We start from the raw sequence: 20,797 nt of genomic DNA, 5'->3' as shown, positions 1-20,797 counted from the left end.
AAAATAAGAATTAATATTTATGAGAAAGTGATTAAAAATGATTGAAAGAAACAAAGAAAAAAAAAAAGAAATAAGATTTATATATGATGTCTTGATGACCTCACTTAAAAATTTCTAAACCAATGGGGGATTAACAAATTTTACTAAGGCATAAGAGGGAAATAAAATAAGACCAAATTATAAAAAAAAAAACTTACATCTTCTTCTCCAACTCCCATGGCCGGCACCCTTCCCATTCCCTTTCCTCCATTGATTCTCAAACTTAGCTTTAAAGCTTCCAACATCCAACCTTGAAACCTTAAGCTATCTTCACAAAAATTAACCTACACACCTTAAGCAAGCTCTAGGCAGCCACAAAGAGGAGAAAATCAAGAGTTTCACAAGCTCAATAAGTTGAGCAAAGAGGTTAGTGCTACACTTTTGTTCTCACTCTTTTAATTTTAGTTAAAACATCATTTTGAGCTAAGAGATTTTAAGAAATTGAAGTAAATTACATGTGTTAAGGGTACCTTCAATTTTCGGCAGCCCTATGGGAGATTGAGTTTGATTGTTTAATAAACTTAGAGTGGTTGGAAATCATGGTTAAGGTATTAATATGCATGGAGATTGAACTAAGCATGTTAATCAAGGTTTATGAGTAATTGGTTTGGACATTAGGGTTTGGAAAGGTGAAATTGTGACTTAGCTTAGGAAATGGTTAGAGAACTTTTTAATGGTCAATTAGTGACCATTTTAGGTAGGTTGACCCTAATTAGAACTGAAAAATTGGATGGTAAAGTGAAGGTGAAATCTGCCTATGGACAGCAGCATAGGGACTGAAAATTCAGTCCCTTTGCACTGCCATAACTTGGGCTGTGTTAGTCCAATTGGTGTTTGGCCAATTGGACATGAAACTAGGCTTATAATGGCACATTTTTTCTGAAGAAACCATGCCCAAAAGACCAAAGCAAGAGGACCAAAACTTGGCCCCAATCCGGATACCCTGCACTGAATTCTGCAGAATTGACCAAATAAACAGTAACTGTTCATTTGGCCATAACTCACTGTAGATTTGGTCAATTGGCCTGAAATTTTTACAGCAACAAGTTAAGACATAGAAAAACAACTTTCATCAAGGAAGCTACCTCAAATTATGGCCAGAACCCATCCAACCAAGTGACTCTAGTTACTGTTCATGCACTGTAGATATGGTAAATCTGCAGATTTGGCAATCCGGCCAGCTTGGGTTTTTGGGCCATATCTGAAGCTACAAAACTCCAAATGGAGTGATTCAAAAAAATAAATTCAACTAGACAAAATAAGGAACAATTTTCATGTTTTACATTTCTTCAAATTCCAACAGTAACAGTGTCCAATGGAACAGTGAAGTTGACTCACCAAAACTGAAAATTCTGCTTGTGTGGGTTTACACTTTGAAATGGTATTAACACTTAATGCCAACAAGTTTTAAACACCAAATGTGGTATGTTAGGAGTGCCAAAGTCAATGTACACATTTTTATTCTAAAAGTCAACATTTTTGTTGACCAATGATGAATAGTGACACCAAAAAATTTGAAATTCACAAATTGAAGAATTTAAAAGTTTCAAATGCCCTAGTATACCTAACAAGATTGGTTTGGATAGTTTGGCATGCCAATAGGGTTCGATTAGCGATCGCACATGGAAATATGCCATTCCGAGATTTCATGGCTTTTAGCCATTCTGACTTTGTATTGAGACTTGGCCTTGTGCCTGATATTATTTACAACTTGTTAGCTGTTCTGTTGCACACCGGGAGATGCATATGTGACCGATGGTGTGACGGCCCAAGGTACTAGGTACCCAGTGCCAGTTTACCCGTTATCCAGTCCAGTCATCTAGTGTAGGTTACTTGGGGCAACCAAATGAATAAAAGTGAACAACGTTAATGAAACAATGAATATATCAATACCAAACAAAGAAAGCATACACATTCTATACACATTTATTTTCTTGCTATTTTCTTTTATTATATTATTGCACCACTAAGCATTATTGCTTAGTGCGTTGCTTTTGCCACCCGTAGGTACTGGAGATCCCGATCGCGAGCCCAGTAGACCACGTCGGGTGAGTCCATCCGGCCGATTCTCGATGTCCGTGTCACCTCGTCACCTGCAGTCCATTGGTAGGACACTAGATGTCATTTTGTCATTTTGTAATTAACTTTTTATTTTCTCATATGTATTTGGGATTTATGTAATGTATTTTGAGGTTCATGTAAATAATAAAGATTTATGGTCATGTATGGTATTAATTTGAGTATTTAATGGTTGTTTATATATGAGAAACCTGAGAAAGGGATGTTTTGAGAAATGAAAAGGTTGTTGAGACCTGAAATTGACAAATTATTGAGATATTGATATTGAGTTTTATTGATGATATTGGAGTTGAGAATGAATGAAATTGTATATTGGAAGTGTTTTTAACAGTTCAAGAAGCTGCTTTCTCCATTTTTAGCTTTGTACTCATGGATTTTCCTTAAAATCTTCGGAACCTCAAATGAATAATACTTTTGATAAATGGTTAAAATAAATCATATTTCATAAATTAACTTCAAAAGCATGACACAAATTAAGTAAGGTATATTAGAGTGTGCCAGTACACCGTGTGGCATTACTTACTCGGGTATACTGTACACGGGTAAGGGGTGTCACAGGTACAAAATAATTTATTTCAAAATTTTTTTAAGTTATTGTTTATATATAGTTAATTATGATTTTAAGTTGATAAATAATAATATCAAATTTAACAAAATTCATAATATATATATATATATATATAATGGAGGAAAATTTAGTTGAGATTATGTTCATTGTTTTATATTAATTGAGTTTGAATTTAACAATAATACAAATAGATCTTAAAAGAAATAAGTATGCTATACTTTTTTTGTTTTTTTTTTATCAAAGATAGAAAAACACACACGAGTTAGTAATAGGAATAGATGTAATAGGAATAGATCACTAGTAAAATCATGACAATTTTAACGGAGTTTTTATTCTTTATATAACTCATGCACACACACACTCTCTCTCTACATCCGATGTGAGATTTCGAAGAATTGGTCCACTAAGTATGCCCCAAGGGTGGGACCTCAACCAAAGACACCCGCACATCGGCACTCGACTAAGCCTTCTTTTTTTTTCTTAACCAAATATAGAGAAATAAGCACATAAGAGTTAGTGATAGTAATGAATCACTGTTAAAATCATAATAATTTTAATAAAGTAATTATTCATATATAACCCATACACACGTACTCTCTACATACGATGTGAGATCCCGAAGAACTATAAGTATGCTATAATTATTCAAACATAAATGTAAGGAATGTATCTTAAAAATTCAGTTCAAGAAATGAATTGCAATATATCATGTATGAAGAGAAGAAGTCAATTTTTATTTGTTTCGAAGCAGGTGTATTAACAAGAATAGATAAATAAACAAATTGAAAAATAAATCCTAAAATAAATGGAAAAAAAATAAAATTAAGAAATAAATATTCTGTAAACGTTTCAATTTCAGAGTGAGGGGAAAGTTACCGAAAAGAATGCAAGAAAAAATATATAATTTATAAAGCCTGATTCGATTGAGAAAAACCAAATTAAAAAAAAAAAAAAAAAAAAAAACAAATAACACAAGATAGTCGAAGACACATAAAAAAGGAAAGAATCATTTACTTGATACAATCTTAATTGCATTTATGACTTATCTAATTTAACAAATAATATTTAATATTACATTAAATATTAATAAAAAAAATACATAAAAGATCATTACCAAAGAAAATTAAGAAAAAAATTTAAATTCCGCAAAAAGTCACAGACAAAAGAGAGAAGAAACTTCTCCATATCCATATTTTAATCGCACTAATAAAATTAATAAAAATCTATAAAAGCTACGATTACCATTTAAAATACATAAAAAAAAAAATAAACACCATTTTAAGGAATTTGAGATACTTAAAAATCATCATGCATACTAATGTACAAACATTACAAATAATTTATAATTTTAAATTATCTCTAACCATAATGAACTATAGAAAATATCTCTCATCAATGATTTTCTTACTTATCTTTTATATGATGTGTTATTGCTCATTTTATACAAAATAATAAAAATTAGAAAGATGATAAAAGGCTTTATAAAAAGGCCAAAGGCTTATTTTGTTCATTAAATTATTAGCCAAAAGTTAATTAAACCCTTAAACTTTTTTTGGGTCCAAATAAGCCCTTCAACATTAAAATTAGATCAAATAAACCTTATATAACTTAATTTTAATCCAATTAAGTCCAACTCATGTGATAGTTAATTTGCCGTTAAAGACAATAAAAAAATAATATAATATTATTTCAAAATCTTTTATTTATTTTTAAATTAAAAAATAAAATTAATAAAAGAAAAATTAATTCATTTTAACTTCTTCTATATTGTTCTTTTCTTCTATGTTGTTCTTTTCTTCTTCTTCTTCTTCTTCTTCTTCTTCTACTACTACTTGATAGTTGACCCAGGCATGTGAAGTGCATCAAAGTGTTTTGGGGTTGCCAGTTTGCTTGTTATGTTGTTGGCAGTGCGTTTGGCCGAAAAACAAAAGGAGTTGGGTAGTTGGGTGTTTCAAGGAAGAGGGTAGCCAAGCATTTCGAGTCATCTACGTCAACGAATCTGTCTATAACTAAGGCCACCCATTCTTCCACAACTATGGCCATAGCCTCTACCTCCTCCACCTTTGCATCTATCGTACCCAATGCCACAATATAAAAATATCAGAAGTATGCCCTAGAGCATATCTTGAAATTGTATCTTGTAAATATTTATTCCTTTTAATGGCATATATCTTTTTCTTTTAACTTTAAATTGGTTTAAATTTAATTAAAAATATTTTTTAGTAACTTGTTAGATGTTTCATTCTTAAGGTGTTAAGAATATGAGTGACGGAACATTGTGGTACAAGTACTATAAATTATAGTTTACAGTTTTGGATACTTCAAAGGATAAGAGTTATCCATATAAAGTGTTGTATTTGTTTGTTCTCATCGATTTTACAGTTTTGGATACTTCAGAGGATAAGAGTTATCCATATAAACTGTTGTATTTGTTTGTTCTCATCAATTAGTATATGATATTAATGATATGGAATGATGAGTCTCATGCCATATAACAAACAAAATTGGCACTTATAAGATAAATTGGCTAAACTAATAACGCAAGATGATATGTACATGGAGTTTACTCTTGTCAATACATAATCATCTAGATCATAATAGTGTATATAATCCATTGACCTGAGATAACACAGTTATCTTTTATATAGGTGGTTTGAGTTTGATACTACTTTCATGCTTGCACTAGGTATGAGTACATGGGTATGTGTTCGCTTTGACTGGTTATATATGGAGATAGGTGTTTAGTTAAGATGTGATCCGCTACCCTAAGTAAATAGGGATAAAATACTATTTCCATTTAAATTGTTCTTGATAAGTCAAGTTTCTAGCCAGGACAGATAGATTTAGTCAAAAAAGAGTTTCTGATTGAAAAGTCCTATTAATCAAGAATTAGAATTAAAATGAAGATATATGATTCTAAGCAATAAGAGTTTAATATAAACCATGACTCTAGCTAGAATTGGGATTTTGTAATGGAGATATTTTAGTGCATGGTATGTATGATTAAGGTTCATGAGTTAAGGATTAATTCATAACTAATTAGGTAATCATGATACACTATGGTAGGTGTCAACCATATTTTATGAGAACTATAAATGAAGAATGAATTAGTTTTAATAATATTGAAGAGTTAATATTATTCTTATTGCTAATTAGTAATGAACCTAGTAAGTCACACACATAAAAACAATATGACCAAAGTAAAATTAATTTGATTAATTATTTAAATGGATTAGCTAATTAATTAAATTAATATTTTTTTTAGTTTATAATTAGATTGTAAAGTCCCTAGCATGATTTGAAACTAAATTTATCAATAGAAATATTCAAGTTAATATATAAATTGTTTAAATATAAACTTAATTAATTATTCATAAGGGAAGAAATTAATTTGGTTAATTTGACTTTAGACAAAGGAGAGAGAAAGTGTTGATTAATTAGTATTTTTCCAAATACTAATTAATTAAAATTTTAATTTTCTAATTATCTTAACTTGACAAGTGGACTAATAACAATTAGAAAACACATTTAATTATGGAATTAAATGTGGACACTTGTAAAGTTAATTATAATTAGGAAAATTAAAATATTTAAGAGAAAGAAAAAAAAAAGGAATTATTCCTTCTTCTTTATCCTCATGTTGGCCGAACCATCTTCTCTCTCCCAAGCTAAACTTTCTTCTTCCTTTTATGCTAGATTCAAGGGATATTAGAAGTTTTTACTCTTGAATTAAAGGTAGAGAAAGAGTTCCTCTACACTTTCATAAAGTCAAACCAAGAAAGCCCGAAATTCCTTTTGTGCAAACTTTGGCCACCTTAACAAGAAGCACAAGAAAGAGGTTTTAGTTCATTCAAGGAAGCTTTGGTCATCTTGTTTATGTGGAAAAGCTAGAGGATCAACACCTATGATCTACTCTACCCAGTTTAGGTGTTGGATTTGATTCTACGCCTTAGGAGTAAATTCCTGGACTTTAATCTTGCTAATTTTAAGGATTAAGTTTCCTAATGGCAATTGGGATTGTTAACAATTGAGTTACAATATATTGTGACTAAAGTGCAATAGGATAAAAAAATTTGCATGTTGCATAAAATCCTAGGGATTTAAAAATTTTAAATTGCTAATTTTACACCCTTTGGTACAATTTTCTTACAATTAGTATCAGAGTCAACCTAATTTGCCTTCAGAAACTTTATTTCATGTTATATGTTGGTTAGGACTCTAAAAGGTTGCATTGGATGCAAAGTGGAACAAGAAAAATTCAAAAAAAATCATCAATTTTTAACCAGCCCCTATTCGGCCATGTTGTGAAAATTTTTAATCAAATTTTTTTTTTATTATTTTTCTTATTTTTCTTGATGGTTAAAGTATTTAATCTAAGTCCCAACATAAATATAACATGTTTATGAATGAGATTCATGAAAAATTAATTTAATCAATTACTTTTAAATATTGGATATTTAGAATTAAATTTCACATTCAAGAGTTGAATGTGTAAATTGCATGAAGGATGATCATGGACTTAGGAGACCAATGTGATTGCTTTCTTATTTGTTCTTTTGGGATGTAATAATTAATTTTATTTTAATGCATAAAGGTTATAATTTATTTATTTGGGCCTTTTTGCTCATTTCTTTTTGTAATTTCACCTTGGCATGCCAAGGAAATTAAATGTATGACATTGATGGAATTTACAAGAATAAAAGGAGTTCCAGATATTGATGGAGATCAGTGGGAGTACAAGACTTCGAGAGTTGAAGATTTGTAATCAAGCTTCAAATATATGGATGATAACCTAGGATGTCCTTAAACCTAATCCTTGTGCCTAGGATTGGATTTCCATAGAATAATCCATGATCATGCCTTTTACATTTTATTGATGAATATGTGTATGAGATATGTATGTTCATGAATGTATATGAGATATGCATGAAAAACGGATATTGTAAAAAGTAAGACCAAATAGTAATTACGTTGGCCAAGAAATCTTCCAAGTAAATTATTAACTTAGTAATGGTGTAATTTTGGAAATTACATCATGGACGTCTACTAAGGCAATTATTTAAGAAGTTTTAAACATTTACATTCTTGGTTGTTGTTACATAGGAATTATGTATTTGATTTAAGAGATTTTCTTGAAATAATTGTTAAAACATAAGATGTTGTGAATATATAAATACTTTAGTGATCAAGAATGGATACTATTTGAGGTCATTAAGATTCAAATTTACATATTCACTAACTTAGTGGGCTATATACCTGAGGTTTTGAGCATTAGGAGCTAAATCAATTATTAAACCTCACATGAGATGTAAAGAGTAAAGTGTTACTCACTTATAAATTGTTATGAATCTAAAAATAGATGTACTTGAGGATAATTTGTAATTTATAAGAATTCAATCACTCACTAGAAATTCATCCCATTAGGATTTCCGCTTCCTACTTTGAAAGCGTAGGATTCGCTAAATTAGTGAGAGGACCAATTTGATTAAAAGACTATGATCATTTTGCTTAATTACATGATATAATATACTAATTAGAAATCTTGTTATTTTCTGCAGTTTAATCTAATAAAATGACAACAAAACCATCCAACGTTCTTGCTGGTATACTTAATAATAATAGGCTAATTGGGCCTAATATCTCAGATTGGTTGAGAAATCTAAAGATTTTCTTGAATTCGGAGTGTATAAGATACGTTTTAGATTTTAAAATTCTTGGTCCTTAACTTAAAAGGGCTACACCAGAGGAAAGTGACACTTTAGATAGATGGAAGGAGCATGACATGCAAGCCAGATGCTACATGCTTGCTTATATGACTAATGAGTTACAGAAGCAACATAAGAAGATGCAAAGTGCATCTGAAAATCCTAGATCACCTACAATAGTTGTATGGTGAGCATAGCAAGAATGTTAGGTATGAAATATCTAAATAGCTATTCAGGATGAAAATGAGTGAAGGGATGGATGTGGGAGCCCATGTGCACAAGATGATCAGGCTCATTGAGTAGCTTAAGGCACTGGACTTTACCATGGACTTCACATTACAAACAGATTTGACCTTGTAATCCCTTCTAGAGTCATTTGGATCTTTTATTATAAATTTCTATATGACTAAACAAGAATGCACTTTGGCTGGTCTGTTAAATCTGCTAGTTATTATACAATGTAATATGCCTGGAAATAAAGGGAAAGAAGTTATTTTAGTTACTTCTTATTCTATAAAGTCCAAGAAGAAGAAAAGTAACAAAAAGAAAAAAACTTATGTCCCTGGTTCTTCTGGCAGAATTGCCAAAAACCAATCCTAAAAGAAAAAAAAAAGCTGAAGTTGTTATTGACAAAGAAAAATGTTTCCAATGTCAAAAGGACAGGCACTAGAAAAGGAACTGCCCAGAGTATTTGGCATTTCTGGAGAGTAAGAAGGATAAGCTTTCAAAAGGTATGTCCATATATTGTTATTTAGATTCTGATAATATTCATAGTTTATCTACAGCTTGGGTTTTAGATACTAGTGCAAGTTCTCACATATGTTTTAATATGCAGGAACTAGCAAGCAATAAAATCTTGGAAGCACAGGATGTTAGACTCAGGATTGGCAATGGAGCAACTATTGCAGTATTAGCCATAGGGTCTAAATCATTGTATCTAAAAAAACATGTTTTGTTTTTGGATCATGTATCATATGTACCTGATGCTTTTAAAAATATCATTTCTGTATCTAGTTTGACTAGTAATGGATATGAATTTCATTTCATAAATGATGTTTACAATATTTATTTTAGAAATAAAATTGTTAGCATGGGTTATTTACAAGATGGTCTTTATTATTTAGATAATGAAAACAAAACAACTCTAAGCAACCAAATTAAGTTTAATGCCATCTTTGAAACCAAATCAAGTTCAAGACATCTTTGGCACTTAAGATTATGTTATATTGCAAAAGATAGGATTACAAAATTGAAAAATATGGGGATTTTATCCTCAATAGGTTCTGAACCTACTCTAATTTATGAGTCATGTCTTCAGGGTAAAATAACACGATCACCTTTTGTTGGATAAGGATTAAGAGCTAAAGAAGTTTTGAAAGTAAATAGTGATGTGTGTGGTCCAGTTAAAGAAATGGCAATAGGCGATTTTTTCTATTTTATTACCTTTATAGATAATAAATCAAGGTATGGGTATTTATATTTGATAAAATACAAACATGAATGCTTTGAAAAGTTTAAAGAATTCAAATCTGAAGTAGAAAAATAAATAGGAAAAAGTATTAAAACTCTAAGATCAAATCGAGAAAGTGAATTCTTAAGTACTGAATTCAATGAGTTCTTAAAAGAACATGGCATGTTAACTCCTCCTGTAACACCATAATTAAATGGTATATCTGAAAGGAAAAATTGTACTCTATTGGATATCGTACGAAGTATGATAAACTATACTACCTTCCAGTCTCCTTATGGCGTTTTGCATTAGAAAGAGCTTTGTACCTTCTTAATCGTGTCCCTTCCAAATCAGTCTCTTCCAGTCCATATGAGATATGGTATGGAAAGCAACTAAGTCTTAAATATGTTAAGATTTAGGCTTGTTCAGCTTTTATTAAAAAGCTAAAGACTGATAAATTAGAAATAAAATAAAAAAAGGGATAATTTGGTGGATATCCAAAAGATAGTTTTGGATAGTATTTTTATCTATCTACAACACAACGAGTTGTGATAAGCTGAGATACTATTTTTCTTAAGAAAGAGTTTATTCAAGAGGGTGGCAAACGAAGGAAGATAGAATTATAATTAGAGAATTCTAATTAATAAGTATATAAAATGGATATTGATCCATCTAGTAAGCCTATACCTGTTAATGATGTCTCCACATCAATTCCTCAAAGATCAAGTAGAATATCTCAGCCTCCAAATAGCTATGGTTTTCTTCATGAGAATGAACAAGAGTTGTTTGTTCATGAAGAAGTAGATCATGGTGATGATTCTATGACTTATGAAGAAGCTATATCAAATATATACTCTTCAAAATGGATAGATGCTATGAAATCTAAAATAGATTTTATGTATAAAAATCAAGTTTGGGATCTTGTAGACCCACCTGAAGGTATTATACTAACAGTGAATAAATAGATTTTCAAAAAGAAAATTGATTTTGATGGAAAGGTAGAAACCTGTAAAGCAAGACTAATAGCAAAAGGGTTTTGCCAAAGGCAAGGGATCGATTATGAAGAGACTTTTTCACTTGTAGCCATGCTGAAATCCATTATAATTTTATTAGCAATAGCTGCATATTATGATTATGAGATTTGGCAAATGGATGTTAAAACTACTTTCCTCAATAGCTACATAGAGGACAACATTTTCATTGAATAACTTAAGGGTTTTGAATCCAAGGATGGTTCTAAAGTATGCAAGCTTAAAAGATCCATTTATGGTCTAAAACAATCTTCGAGGAGTTGGAATATTTATTTTAATTAAGCGATTAAATCTTTTGATTTTATCAAAAATGAAGATGAACCATGTGTGTACAAAAAGGTTAGTGTGAGCGCAACCTCTTTCCTTGTCTTGTATGTGGATGACATGTTATTAATAGGAAATGATATCGGTATGCTAACAACTATTAAAATCTGGTTGTCTATTACTTCTTTCATGAAGGACTTGGGAAAAGTAACCTATATTCTTGGAATTTGTATTTATAGAGACAGATCGAAAAGATTGATAGGTTTGTCCTAAAGTCTACATTTAGAAAAGGTGTTAAAAAGATTTAACATGCTTGATTCCAAGAGAGAATTATTGCCAGTAAGGCACGGTATCTATCTTTCCAAAGAAATGTCTCCAAAGACATCTGAAGAAAGATAAAAGATGGAAAGAATTATATATGCTTTAGCAATTAAAAGTCTTATGTATGCTATGTTGTGTACAAGGCCGGATATCGCTTATGCTGTTAGTTTGACTAGCAGGTTTCAATTCAATCCAAATTAAAAACACTAGACTGCAATTAAATATCCCCAAGTACTTGAGAAGAACTAAGAATTTACTCTTGATATATGGAGGAGGTGATTTACAACTAGATGGATTTACAGATTTTGATTTTTAATCAGATGTGAATGATAGAAAATCTATCTTAGGTTTTGTATTTATTTGTAATGGAGGTGTAGTCAACTAGAAAAGTTCCAAGCAAACAACGATTACAAATTCCACTACAGAGGTCGAGTATATCGCTGCATCTAATACTGCAAAAGAAGCTGTTTGGATAAAAAAGTTCATTACAGAACTTTGAGTGGTTCCTTTGATTGTGTCATCAATTCCTCTATCCTGTGACAATAACGGTGTTGTTATTATTTCTACAAAGGAACCCCGGTCTCACCAAAAATCCAAACACATAAAAAGGCACTATTATATTATCAGAGAAATAATTAGGAGAGGCGATGTAGTCATGCAGAAAATAGCTTCAGTTGAGAATCCAGGTGATCTATTTACTAAGGCCTTAACACAAAACCAGTTAGATCAATATCTTGAGAAGATGGGTCTAAAATTTTCTAATGATTGGCTCTGGTGCAAATAGGAGATTGTTAGAAGTATGCCTTACAGCATATGTTGAAATTATATCTTGTAAATATTTATTCCTTTTAATGGCATATATCTTTTTCTCTTAACTTTAAATTGGTTTAAATTTAATTGAAAATATCCTTTAGTAACTTGTTAGATATTTCATTTTTAAGGTGTTAAGAATATGAGTGACGAAACATTCTGGTACAAGTACTATAAATTATTATTTGCAATTTTGGATACTTCAGAGGATAAGATTTATCCATATAAACTGTCATATTTTTTTGTTCCCATCGATTAGTATGTGATACTAATAACATGAAATGGTGAGTCTCATGTCATATAACAAACAAAGTGGGCACTTATAAGATAAGTAGGCTAAACCAATGATGTAAGATGATATGTACATGGAGCTTACTCTTGTCAATACATAATCACCTAGATCATAATAGTGCATATAATCCCTTGACCTAAAATAACACAGTTATCTTGTATATAGGTGGTTTGAATTTGATACTACTTTCATATTTATACTAGATATGAGTATATGGATATTGTTGGTTCTGACTAGCTATATATGGAGATAGGTGTTTTGTCAAGTTGGGATTCATTACTCTAAGTAAATAGGGAGAAAATCCTATGTCCATTTAAATTATTCTTGATAAGTCAAGTTATTGGCTAGAACAGATAGATTTAGTTAGAAAAGAGTTTCTGATTGAAAAGTCCTATTAATCAAGAATTAGAATTAAAATGAAGACATATGATTCTAAGCAATAAGAGTTTGATATAAATCATGACTCTAACTAGAATCGGGATTTTGTAATGGAGAGATTTTAGTCCTTGGTATTTATGATCAAGGTTTATGAGTTAAGGATTAATTCACAACTAATTGGGTAATCATGGTACACTATGCTAGGTGTCAACCATGATTTATGAGAACTAAAAATAAAAAGGAATTTTCATTTTAGGTATAAATTAGTCCTAATAATAGTAAAAAGTTAATATTATTCTCATTGCCAATGAGTAATAAACCTAGTAAGTCACACATATAAGAATAATATGACCAAAGCAAAATTAATTTTATTAATTGATTAAATGGTTTAGTTAATTAATCAAATTAATATTTTTTTTAGTTTGCAATTAGATTGCAAAGTCTCTAACATGACTTGAAACTAAATTTATTAATAGAAATATTCGAGTTAATATTTAAATTGTTTAAATATAAACTTGATTAATGATTCATAAGGAAAGAAATTAATTTGGTTAATTTGACTTTAGTCAAAGGAGAGAGAAAGTGTTGATTAATTAGTATTTTTCCATAAACTAATTAATTAAAATTTTAATTTTTTAACTATCTTAACTTGACAAGTGGACTAATAATAATTAGAAAACACATTTAATTATGGAATTAAATGTGGACACTTGTAAAGTTAATTATAATTAGGAAATTAAAATATTTAAGAGGAAGAAAAGAAAAAGGAATTATTCCTTCTTCTTCCTCCTTATGCTGGCCGAACCATCTTCTCTCTCCCAAGCCAAACTTTCTTCTTCCCTTTATGCTTGATTCAAGAGATATTAGAAGTTGTTACTCTTGAATTAAAGGTAGAGAAAGAGTTCATCTACACTTCCATAAAATCAAACCAAGAAAACCCTGAATTCCTTTTATGCAAACTTTGGCCACCTTAAAAGGAAGCACATGAGTTTGGTTCATTCAAGGAAACTTTGGTCACCTTGCTTGTGTCGACAAGCTAGAGGATCAACCTTTGGTAATCTACCCTACCCGATTTAGGTGTTGGATTTGATTCTGCACCTTATAGGTAAATTCATTAACTTTAATCTTATTAATTTTAAGGATTAAGTTTCCTAATGGCAAGTAGGATTATTAGCAATTGAGTTACAATATGTTGTGACTAAAGTATGTGGTTTTGCAATAGGATAAAAAAAAAATTATATATTGCATGAAACCCTAGGGATTGAAAAATTTTAATTACTAATTTTGCACCTTATGGTGCAATTTTCTTGCGAGAAATTGATGGTAAAGGTCATGAATTTCTTGTTAGAAACTTGGATTGTGATGAATCAACAATTAATTGGGATTTTCATGTCTTTAATTGATATTGGTTGTTTTACATTGTGATGCCTAAAATCTTTTTAATGGGAGGTCTAAGAGAAGCAGAGAAAGTAAATTGGGGGTTTTTTTTTTATTATAGAGATTTAATCAGTAGCTGTTTACGATTGCTCTATCCTTTTTCTTATTCTCTTTGTTGAAATGCATATTAATTCACTGATTAAAAACATACGTTTGTTTTGCAACAACAAACTCAATTTCCATTTCTTTTAATAATTAAAGCAATATGACAATTCTTCATTCTTGATTGCATCTATTTTCTTTTCAGCTTAACTTTTGTATACAATATTTCTTTCAAACTATAGTAGAAAAAATTCTATTCAAATATGTAGATATTGAATTAGCTGATAAATTTCATAGTTTTGGTTGTTTTCTACAAATGCTTGGAATTAATTTTTATTTTTTGAAATAAATAAATATTTTTAAAATTTTTTTATATATTTTTATTTTTGTAAATATAAAATTAAAATTTTATTTAAAAAATAGTTAACTTTACTTTTTTTTTTACTGTGTTAAGTGATACTATTAATTTTGACTTATTTGACCTATTTTTTAAAGTTTAAGGGCTTATTTAAATCTAAAGAAAATTTAAGAATTTAATTAACTTTTGACTAATAATTTAAGAGTCAAAATAAAATTTGTATATTATAAAAATTACTTTACGGCAAACTATTCTACAGTATCACTTTCCTTCCATTGATTTATTGTATTGTTAAACTAATTTAAATCACAATTTCTTTTATCGTATCACTTTTTATTATTTTATGCTCTCTCATAAATCTAAACTTTTTTGAAAAAAATACATTATCATTAAAAATATCTATTTTCTATTTAATAAAAATGTCTACATCTTCTATGTCTAATTCACTATAAATTTATTAAAAAAATAAAACTTGCTTTCTCATTAAAATTTATTAATTAATTTATCAATATAATTTCAATAATCAATCGCGTGTTGACACAACAATTCAAATTACCAAACGCGCCCTGAGCTTATTGTCTGAGCTTATAAGCGCATCTGCAAGTTTTGGGAAGTGCATCGGCTCCGACCCACGTGCACTTATTCCAAATCTAAAAAACCAAAATGGAAGAAAAAATTTTGATTTCGTTATCCACGTCAGCCACAACTCATGAATCATGTTCTCCTTCCTTTTCTTTCTTTCCTTTTGCTTTTACAATCTCCTCCACAATTTCCAATTTTCTCTGCAACTTTCTTCCTTCTCATTTTAATGTCTCTTCATCACTTCTCTCCATCAATATGAACTCCATTCTTTCTTTTTCTTCTTCTTTTGATTTCTCACAAATTCTCTGTCCTTGTAAAAATTCAAACCTCATTTACCCTTCAATCACTTTATCCAAACAGAGGAGGAAAAAGCTTCACAAGTTCTCTTCTATGCTTGCGTATTTCCCACTAATGGCACTAGTAATTCAACCAGGCTTCATACACGAGCGTGAATGATACACTTGAATTGTATATATATTTTTAAGCACATTTGCATAGTATTTCATAGCATTTAAGCAAGCATTTTTATGCATAATAGTTGATTTCAATAGTTTTAGTAATTTCTATTATAAAGCCCTTAATTCCATGTTTTCTGCATCATTTCAGGTGTTTGGGTGAAGCTACAGAAGTATAGGAGTGCAAGAAAAGCTTGGAGGAGTTAAGAGACAGAGAATTGTTGCTGATACAAAGTACACGGGTCGTGTAAACTAAGCCCCAGACCTGTGTAAATCTCTTCCAGAAGAAAGCCAAGATAATCGATGAGAAACACAAGTACACGGGTCATGTAATTAGACCCGTGTAATCTGCAGGGACCCGTATAAGTCTCTGCCGAGCGCAAGTTTGAAGAAACTTATGAGAACAACAGTACACGACCTATGTAATCAGGCCCATGTAATTAGCACAGACCTATGTAACTTTCTGTGCCAAAACAAGACCATGCGATTCTCCTCCAGCAAGTTACATGGCCCTACTTTGCGGGACCTGTGTAATGACACACGGGCCGTGTACTATACTGCAGCCAGTTTTATAACTCAAATTTCCCTCCTCTTTTCTGATAAAAACGAGACTCCTAAGGCCCTTTGGACTCAAAGCAACCTAACCCTAGAGCAACCAATATAAATAGAAAAGAAAACATTAAGAGAAAGGGAGGAGAAAAAAAAAAGGAGAGAAAAAAAAAAAAAAAAGAGGGACGGTCGTCGAGAGTGTTGCTGAAGGCTGCTGCTGTCATGCTCTGCATCAGTACCAAAAGAAGTTTTCCAACTGAAACTCCACATGATCAAAGCTACAACTATCTTCGATTCCTTCATTTCATCTCCCTAGACAGACTTTTATTGCTTTATTTCTTTACATGGTTTTCTTTTTTACTGTCTTTACTTTTTATCATGATGTTTGCTGAACTCACCATGAGTGAGTAGTTTCCTTATTCTGGATTTAGGAGAATAATGCTTGTAATTATTATTATGGATGAATATTAGGTTTTATTTACTGGATTTGAGATTCGTTTCTTGATTTAATTTCTTGTGATCCTAATGCATGCTATGTGATGGTACCCACTTAGATATGATTGTAGATATTGATTGAAGGACTGAAAGGTGAAGATCAACATTAGAAAGTCAAGATCTTAAACCTAGGAATTCTGATCTAGACATAGGCTGATACTTTTGTGGAACCTAAAAATTGGTCAAAGGTCTTAAGGGATTTTAATTAATTTGATCGCCACAAAAGTAGGATTTGAATTAGTTAAAATACACCTTAGATGCCTTGAGAGAGGATTTAGGATAACTTAAGGCTAATTTCCATCAAGGAAAACGATCCTCAATTCAGTAAATAAACGAGATAACATCCCTAATAAGATTCAAGTGTGAAATCTTAACTCCAGAATTGTTCCAAAAATAGATTACTTCATTTTAAGTTTACCATTCTAGTGTTTAAAGTTAACAACTTCACTCCCTAAACATTCGAAAGCCTAGACAATCAAAATTGTTGTGTAGATTGGTACTTGCTAAACAAAAAATCCTCGTGGAAACGATACTCTACTTATCACTTTATTACTTGTAAGCAATTCGTGCACTTGCAGGGTTGTAAAACCAGCAAACAAGTTTTTAGCGCCATTGCCGGGGATTGCTTTGTCTTTAGTAATATCAAGCGATAGGGAATTTAGCTAATTTAGGCAATTATATTATTATTTAGTTTTATTTTACTGGTTATATTTTTCCTTTTTTTCTCTCAAGTGCTCAATCTAGTATATGACCATAATAAGGCCAGAAAAAGAAATTTTGGACTATGATCCGGAGATAGACAGAACTCTGAAAGCCATCAGGAGAGAAACAAAACATCAAGAGCACAGTCAAGGAGATCCTGAATTTCCAACCATAGGCGATAATAACGACAGACCAAGACTCTTGAGAGATTATGGAGCTCTATCTATCCAAGGATTTCAGCCCAGTGTCACTAGACCCACAATGGAAGCCAACAACTTTAAATTAAAACCAGCATGGCTCCAAATGATTCAATAAACCCAGTTTGCAGGTTCACCCACTGAAGACCCACACTATCACCTCCAGTGCTTTCTTGCCCTATGTTCAAGATAAATGGAGTATCTGATCAAGCAATAAGACTTAGAGCATTCCCATTCTCCCTTCGGGACAGAGCAAGGAAGTGGTTACTTTCTCAACCAGCTGGAACGTTCACTACTTGGGAGAATCTCTCTCAAGGTTTTCTAACAAGGTATTTTCCACCTGCAAAGACTGCAAAACTAAAGCTTGAGCTCAACACCTTCAGACAAAAGGAGGGAGAATCACTCTATGATGCATGGGAAAGATATAAAGACCTACAAAGAGAATGTCCACACCATGGCATAGAAGATTGGCTATTAGTGCAAAACTTCTATAATGGGTTACCACCCTCTACAAGAAGCATAGTTGATTCAGCTGCAGAAGGTTATCTAATGGAAAAAACAGTGCCACAAGCACTTGAACTTCTAGAAAGGGTGGCATACCACAATTATGAGTGGTCAAATGAAAAAGGAAATGCAAGAAAAACTGCAGGGGTACTAGAAGTAGACGCCATAAGCAGGATAAATGCTCAATTTGATCAACTCACAAGGAAACTCGAAAAGATGCAAGCCAACGCAGTTAGTACAAACAGTCAACATGAAGACATCTATGGAGGAGGATACATGAGTTCAGAATATAGCAATTTCAATGAACCCTCCTCAGAATAGATGAACTATGTGAATAATGGAGGAAACTTCAATTAGAGGCAGTCAAACAATCTATATTCAAATACTTACAACCCTGAATGGAGGAAGCACCCAAATTTCTTATGGTCTAATCAGCAGAACCAGCCAATAAACAAGCAACAAGGGTACAAACCACCAGTACCCCATGGATTTCAGAATAGAGGTCAAAACTTTGCACAGCCACAACTACCTCTCCAGCACCAACAACCTGAATTGAAGATGACTATGGAAATCATGATGAAAGGATTCCTAGCAGCTCAACAACAACAAACTGAATTGATTAAATAACTTACTTTCAGAGTGGACCAACTTGCTACTCACAACAAGATGCTAGAGAATCAGATCGCTCAGCAAGCAAGCTCTTCAAGTAAGGCTGCTAGCAAACTGCCTAGCCAACCAGAAATGAACCCAAGGGAGCATTGTAAGTTAGTTGCACTGAGGAGTGGGAGAACTCTGGCACAACCAGAGGTAGAACCGATAGAGGGAGCCATAGAAAAATCTAAAGACCAAGCAGAGAAAAAGGAGGAAGAAGCTAAGAAAGATCATGAAGAGGAAGTGAAGAAGACAAAGAAATTACAAGAGCCATACCAGCCTCCCCTACCTTTTCCTCAGAGATTTCAAAAAGCCAAATTGGACAAACAGTTTGGGAAGTTTTTGGAAGTTTTATAGAAACTTTACATCAACATCCCCTTTACTGAAGCACTTTCTCAGATGCCATCATATGCCAAATTTCTTAAGGAAATTCTGTCGAAGAAAAGGAAGCTAAAAGACTATGGAACAGTAGCTCTAACAGAGGAATGCAGTGCCATTCTACAAAACAAACTACCTCCAAAGTTGAAGGATCCAGGAAGCTTCTCCATACCTTGCCTCATTGGTGACAAGAAAATAGACAAGGCTCTGTGATCTCGGGGCAAGCATCAGTTTAATGCCTCTATCAATATGCAAAAAGCTGGAGATTGGGGAACTGAAACCCGCAACAATCTCATTGCAATTGGCTGATAGATCTATTAAATATCCTGTAGGAATACTAGAGAACATTCCTATCAAGGTGGGCAAATTCTTCATTCCAATAGACTTTGTTGTCCTTGAGATGGAAGAAGATGTTAAAATTCCTATCATCTTAGGAAGACCATTCTTGGCAATTGCCGGAGCTATCATAAACGTCAAAAATGGGCGACTAACTCTCAAGGTAGGAGAAGAAGAAGTGGAGTTCAACTTGTTCGACACAATGAAACACAAATTTGAACCTAATGAATGCTTCAAGGTTGACATAATTGACGAACAAATTGAAAAGGAATTTCATGAGACACATCCTAAAGATCCTCTTGAAGCATGTATTGTGCATAGCCACACAGTGAATGATGAAAATACAGAAATAGCAGCCTGTGCACAACAGTTAGCATCTCATCCACCCCTACCATTAGCTAAAGCTTTCGAGATGGAGGAGTTGAAAGAGGAACAAACCAAAGGTAAGCTCTAGGAAAATGCCAAACAGGTAGAGCTTAAACCTCTCCCGTCCTCACTAAGGTATACATTTCTGGACTCAAATTCTAAATATCCTGTCTAGAAGAGGAAAAATTATTAAGAGAACTTAGGATCCATAGCAAAGCCATAGGATATAAGATAGAAGACCTGAAAGGAATCAATCCTTCGATTTGCATGTATAGGATACCCATGGAAGAAAACAGTAAACCCACAATCGAACACCAAAGAAGACTTAACCCAAACATAAAAGAGGTAGTCAAAAAAGAAATTTTAAAACTACTAGATGCAGGTATCATATACCTAATCTCTGATAGTAAATGGGTTAGTCCAGTACATGTAATTCCTAAGAAAGGTGGGACAACTGTTATTCAAAATGCAAGCAATGAACTAATCCCTACTAGAGTAGTCACTGGTTGGCGAATGTGCATAGACTATAGAAAATTGAACAGTGCCACCAGAAAAGACCATTTTCCTCTCCCCTTCATTAACCAAATGTTAGAAAGATTGGCAAAACACTCCTATTTCTGTTATCTATATGGGTATTCGGGATTCTTTCAAATTCCTATTCACCCAGAAGACTAAGAAAAGACAACATTCACTTGTCCCTATGGAACATTTGCATATAGGAGAATGCCTTTTGGTCTTTTCTAATGCCCCTGCTACCTTTCAAAGATGTATGATGGCTATCTTTTCTGATTATATTGAAGATATCATG

At 32.0% G+C, this 20,797-nt stretch overlaps 1 non-coding gene across 1 annotated transcript; it reads right to left on the bottom strand.

Annotated features, from left to right (window-relative positions):
- Window positions 1-18,108: 18,108 nt before the first annotated feature.
- On the bottom strand, window positions 18,109-18,215 carry LOC131179720 (small nucleolar RNA R71). The gene has a single exon (XR_009148607.1). It is a non-coding gene; the product is annotated as a small nucleolar RNA R71 (small nucleolar RNA).
- Between the last annotated feature and the right edge of the window lie 2,582 nt (window positions 18,216-20,797).

Source organism: Hevea brasiliensis, chromosome 4, assembly GCF_030052815.1.
Source record: "Hevea brasiliensis isolate MT/VB/25A 57/8 chromosome 4, ASM3005281v1, whole genome shotgun sequence".
Lineage (NCBI taxonomy): Eukaryota > Viridiplantae > Streptophyta > Magnoliopsida > Malpighiales > Euphorbiaceae > Hevea > Hevea brasiliensis.
This window is presented reverse-complemented; position numbering and strand designations above follow the sequence as displayed.